The sequence below is a fragment of the Vombatus ursinus genome, unplaced genomic scaffold, assembly GCF_900497805.2.
Source record: "Vombatus ursinus unplaced genomic scaffold, bare-nosed wombat genome assembly UNPS02014889.1, whole genome shotgun sequence".
Lineage (NCBI taxonomy): Eukaryota > Metazoa > Chordata > Mammalia > Diprotodontia > Vombatidae > Vombatus > Vombatus ursinus.
In genome coordinates, this window is record NW_020954667.1 from 1 (window position 1) to 6,001 (window position 6,001).

Below are 6,001 nucleotides of genomic sequence, written 5' to 3' on the forward strand. Positions count from 1 at the left end.
TTACTATTCACCATTCCCCTTTCTTCCCAAATTTTCCCGAATACATGAACCACCCTCCAAGCATACTTAGAATCCATAAAAATGTTCCCACTTTTTACTTCTAGTAATTTTAAAGTCTGATTTAAAGCGTACAATTCACAAGTTTGAGCTGACCAATTTTTTAGCAATCCCCCTGCCTCTTCTAAGGCAAGTTGATCCCCACCAATAATAGCATATCCATTTTTCCTTTTTCCTTCTACCACTCGGGAGGACCTGTCTATGAAAAGGTTTGATTCCAGGTACGGGAGACTCCTGAAGGTCCTCCTGAATCTTTGTCCGAAAATCCACTGTTTCCAAACAACAGTGTTCCAAATCTATTTCCTTTGATCCTGTGCTGGTAAGAAAAGAGGCCGGATTCAGATTTGAGTCTTGGGTCAACACTAGGTCATCCTTTTCTAACAATATGGCCTCATACTTCAGGATCTGGGAATCTGTTAACCACCTTTCCACCCTCTGATTTAGGATAGAACTAACTTGGTGAGGTACACTAACTATCAGGCTTCCCCCAAAGGTAAGTTTTCTACTTTCTTCTACTAAGATAGCCGCCACAGCTACAGCTTGTATACATACAGGCCATCCTCAGGCCACCGGATCCAGGACCTTAGAGAGGAAGGCTACAGATCTTCTCTGCCCTCCTCTCATCTGTGCCAAAACCCTTAAAGCTACTTCTTTCTCTGTATTGACATATAGATGGAAAGGTTTTTCTGGAGAGGGTAAAGCTAAAGCCAGTGGAGATACCAGGGCCTCCTTTAACTGACAGAAACTCTGCTGGCTATCTGGTGTCCACCGGACGGAATTAGGTTCTTCTTCCAGTAAGTGCTGATACAGAGGTTTTGTTAATGCTGCATATGAGTCTATCCAAGTTTTACAATAACCCACTAGCCCCAAAAACTTCCGTAATTCTCTTTTAGTCTTTGGGAGTTCAATTTGGAGGATTCCTGCCACTCGCTCAGAGTCCAATCTTTTGCTTCCCTCACTAATAAAATGCCCCAAATATTTAACCTCTGTTTCCACAAATTGTAGTTTCCCCTTTGAGACCTGGAGCCCTTCTTTCCCTAGGTAATTTAGTAACTCAACAGAGGCTCGACTAACTTCTTCTCTTTTCTTCCCTGTTACCAATAGGTCATCCACATATTGCAGCACTCAGGCCCGGGAGGTGTTATAAATTTTTCTAATATGACTTCTAGTACTTGTCCAAACAAATTTGGTGACTCGGTATATCCCTGAGGCAAAACACACCGTCTATATTGCTGCTTTCTTTCTGATTCTAGGTCTTCCCATTGAAAGGCAAAAATATCCCTACTTTCAGGGTCTAATGGGCAGGCCCAGGATGCATCCTTCAAATCTATAACACTGAACCACTGACTGTCTTCAGGAATTCTTCCCATAATGGTATAGGGGTCAGGCACTACTGGATGGAAGGAGAGGACCACCTTGTTAATTTCCCTTAAGTCTTGTACTAGTCTATAGGATCCATCCCCCTTCTTTACTGGTAGAATTGGGGTGTTAAAAGGGGAAATACAAGGTTCCAAAAGCCCATCCTTTATAAGTCCCTGGATAACAGGCTGGAGACCCCTCCTTCCTTCCAAGGGAATGGGATACTGCCAGACCCTGACTGTCACTGTTGGGTCTCTCAATGTGATTTTGATCAGGGTGATCTTCACCTGCCCCCGATTATGGGGTTGTGCCCAGACCTTGGGGTCGATTTCTTCTTCCTCTCCCTTTCTTAACTCTAGCATCCTTTTTGTAGGGATAATTTGGGTTCCTTGAGGTATTAACTGAATTGAGAGTTTGGTAATCAAATTCTGCCTAGCAAATTGATTCCCACCCCCGGTATCAAGAGGAGTCTCCCAAGGGCCGCTGTCCCTTCACATTCAAATTCAATAATTTCAGTAAGGGGAACAGTAAAAGTGTCTCCCTTCACCCCAGAAATAAGTAGAGTGTCTTTGGATAATTTAGTCCCTTGAGGCAACTGTACCACTGAGGATCTAGTGGCCCTGTTATCAATCAAGAATAGTAATTCTTCCTTTTTTGGTCCCACCCTTAAATTTATCAAGGCCTCTGGGTGGGTCGCTTCGATGAACCCGACACCTCTAATCTTCCAGCTCCATAAGGGCAGAGAGCCGAGTATTGCCAACATTGTACAGATTTAGATTTTATGAGAGGTCTTCACCATATCTCACTCACTGAGAAAAGGGTATTAGATTTGGGTTGAAGGTATGACTGTGGACAACTACTTGCCATAGTAGATAGAGTGCTGGCCCTAGTCAGGAAGCCCATCTTCTTGAAGTCAAATCTGGCCTCAGACACTTACTAGCTATGTGACACTTAACCCTGTTTGCCTGTTTCCTCATCTGTAAAATGAGCTGGAGAAGGAAATAGCAAACTACTCCTGTATCTTTGTCAAGAAAACTCAAAAGGGGTCACAGAAAGTTGAACACAACTGAACAACAACAAAATGACTATCTTTGTGTAGCTGAATTTGATTGGAGGAGTATGCCACAGGAAATGACTTAAGTTAAGGAAGTGGGAGGTTAGGGTATTTGAAGGAATGTTAGTATGTTGATGTTCTTAATATGAGGGAAGGAGTTGGAGAAGAGAGAAATGACTGACCCAGGCACTTAACTCCTTTAGGAAGGGAAGAGAGTGTCTTAGAGGTCAGCAGAATTTTGACTGATACATATGGATAAAATTGCCAAACTGGCCACCTTACCATTCCTTATACACAGCATTCATCTCCCATTTTTCTTCCATTGTACAAACTGACCTCACTCTTGGAATATACACTCAGTTCTTCTATAATGGTTGTTTTGAAAATGTGAATTTGTTCCAGCATGGTTGATGTATTAGAAAATAGTTTAGCATAATGCAAATTCACCTTTGCTTATGCATGATTTTGTCAAGTGCAGAAGAAAATGCACCATGGTGGCTGGGCATTCATGGAGGTAGAAGTGAGGGGAGGGGTGGGGAAGAGAAAGTAGAGAAAGTATAACTCCAACTGGGGGAAAGTGCTGCTGAAGTCATCTTCCTGGACCCAGGATTGAGTGAGAGCAGTTACTGGTGGTAGGGGTCAAATAACGGGGGGGTGGTTGAGAGTCAGGGTCTGCAGAGACAGGCAGTAAAGAACACACCCAACAAATAATTCCTTGTGTGGCTCCCCTGGCACAGACACATCTTGGGACGAGCAACCTGAGATCACCACCTCCATGGAACTAAGCCCTTTGAAGTGTATTTGGTTGGGGGCGGGGTGGTTAGTGTTACTCATATTGGGGCTTCAGTGGTGCCCACTTCCAACTTCAGGTTTTTGTCAAGGTAAAGTGCCATATTTATTGTATATCTTGAGGTATGTGTGGGTGGAAGGGGACTGGTCCACACCCATGCACCCCACCCTTGCCTCCTCCCTAGCTGTGGGAACTAGGGTGCAGAATGAGCAGCAGAGGATATCATCACTATTAAAGTATTTTTGTATTAACAATTTAATAGAAATAAAACTGTCCTACCATTTTTATTAGGTTCCCATCTTTCTTTTTTTTTTTTTGGTCACTAACAGACTTTTTGAGTGTTGTATCCCTAACCCTAGAATCCTCATAAGCTAGGTGGTTTTTATTCCATGGTATTACAGTCTTGGGATTTTTAGGAATTTCTTGTTATAGCAGAACTGCCTGTACTCCATCCTTACCACCTAAGAATCCCTTTTTTTTTTCCAAAGCTTAGGCAAATTTCCATATCTTACATGAAGCCTTTCCAGATCCCTTCTACCCAAAGGCACTAGTGCCTACCCCATATAAAGCTACTCTGTATTCATTCTGTATATATTGTTCATGTTGTACACAACACGTTCACGTTGTCTCCTCCTACAAAATGTTGGGGTTTTTAGGGCAGATACAGTTTCATTTTTGTCTTTGTATCCCTAGCATTTGGTACAAAGTAGTGCTAAATAAATGCTTATTGATCGACTGTGTAATGATCTGAACTATCCAGAAATGAAATGTTCTGCCTCAGATGAAACAAGCAAAGGCTAGATGACAATTTGCTAGGTAGTTTGTAGATGGAATTTTTCTTCAGATAGACCAATTCTGAGGTCATGGGAACACAGATTTAGAGCTGGAAGGGGCCTAAGGAGTCATTCACTTTAACTATCTCATTTTATAGATGTGGAAACTGAGGTCCAGATAGGGTTACTTCTTTTTCTAGGTTAAGCAGGTAGAAATTAGCAGTGCCAGTATTCAAATACAGATCCTCTGACTTCAAAACAACATTTATTGCCAGTACACCATGGGTTCTATGTATAAATTTATCACAAGAGAATAAAACAGGAATTGTTTTTTCTTTGGATTTTTTTGATGTATTAGAAAATAGTTAATTTGGTTGGGGGGGTGGTTAGTGTTACTCATATTGGGGCTTCAGTGGTGCCCACTTCCAACTTCAGGTTTTTGTCAAGGTAAAGTTGCCATATTTATTGTATATCTTGAGGTATGTGTGGGTGGAAGGGGACTGGTCCACACCCATATACCCCACCCTTCCCTCCTCCCTAGCTGTGGTAACTAGGGAGCAGATTGAGCAGCAGTCAGAGGATCTCCCCAATAATATATTCATAGAATGATTGATTACTGTGTCTACTTGGATTAAAATTGTTATATAGCATCTTTAATTCACACCTTTTTACTAAGCCTTTTGGGGAAAGGCTAATCATCACAATGCTTAGAAATCTCAAAGTGTAAATCTAGAATCCGAGTTAATAGATGATACCTTGCTTGTCCAGCAAACTCCTCCTCTTTCCCTCCTTCCTGCCTCATCCTTGCTTCCCCTGGCTCTACCCTCCACCCCTCAAGTCCTCCCACCCCAACCCCCACCTACGAGGATTCCTAACAAAGTCAAAAGGAGAAAACTGAGAATCCATCTTTGGAGCTGACATGCCACCACTTCAACATGGATAAAAATGTGTAAGCACTCAAAACTTCCCATCTACAGCCTTTGTGAGGCCTTGGTGAGCTTTGATAAATCTCATTCGGACACCAGAGTCTCTTGAGTTTTCTTGCATTCTTTTCCCTAGTGGAGACACTCAGTTACCCCAAAATCACTCATTTGGGAGAGGCCCATCAGCCAAATGTAAGAGTTGAAAGGGACAGGTGAAAATGATCTCACCCGGGCAATTTCCAAAGTTATTTGTCCTCTTGTTTCCAGTCTATTTTCCTTTCCAGTCAATCCTCTACCTAGCTGTCGGAACAGTTAAAGCCCAGGGCAGACGGTAGAGCCCTTGTCCAGAAGTCTTCTGCAGACGGGGCGGTGGAAGCTCCCCAACCCAGGCCGTCCCGCAGCTCAGCCGTCCCCCCCCTCCCCCCCAGCAGACCCTCCCTCCCCTGCGGCTTGCACGTGCCTTGAAGGCGCTCTTCACCGCCGCCTTTTCACTTCCTTTAAAGCTCAGCTCGGTCGCCTTCTCCCAAAGGAAGACTTACCTTTGTTCGTCCTTCCCGCCATTTGTGCTTTCTCCTATGGGGGAGAGAGGGTGGAGTGAGGAGCAGGAGAAGAAGACTCCAGATTTGCAGTTCGGTGCTCTGACTCGTGCCCGGGAGGTCAAGAGCAGGTTCACAGCTGGAAGCCTTTTTCAGGGATGAGAAGGTGGCTTCCCAGGAGCCACGGACTCCATGCTCTTTTCCAAGGACCACATTAATCTGCACTGTGATGATACCGAACAAAGCCTTCTGGGTTTCAATTTCCTAAGGTCCCAAACGCCAATATCTGCACCGTTCATCGAACAGGGCTGAAATCTTTGTAAGTTTCGGGCGGATTACGCTAGGAAGCAGCCTGACCCATGCTGCTCTTCCTTCCTAGGTTCCAGCTCGGGTCGGAGGAAGGTGGGTGGTGCGAGCCCCGCCCCGGCTCCGCCCCCTCCACAGACCGCGCCCCTCCGCTTCCGCCACTCGCAGCGCGAGGGGGCGGGGCCACAGGCGCGAGCGCGGGA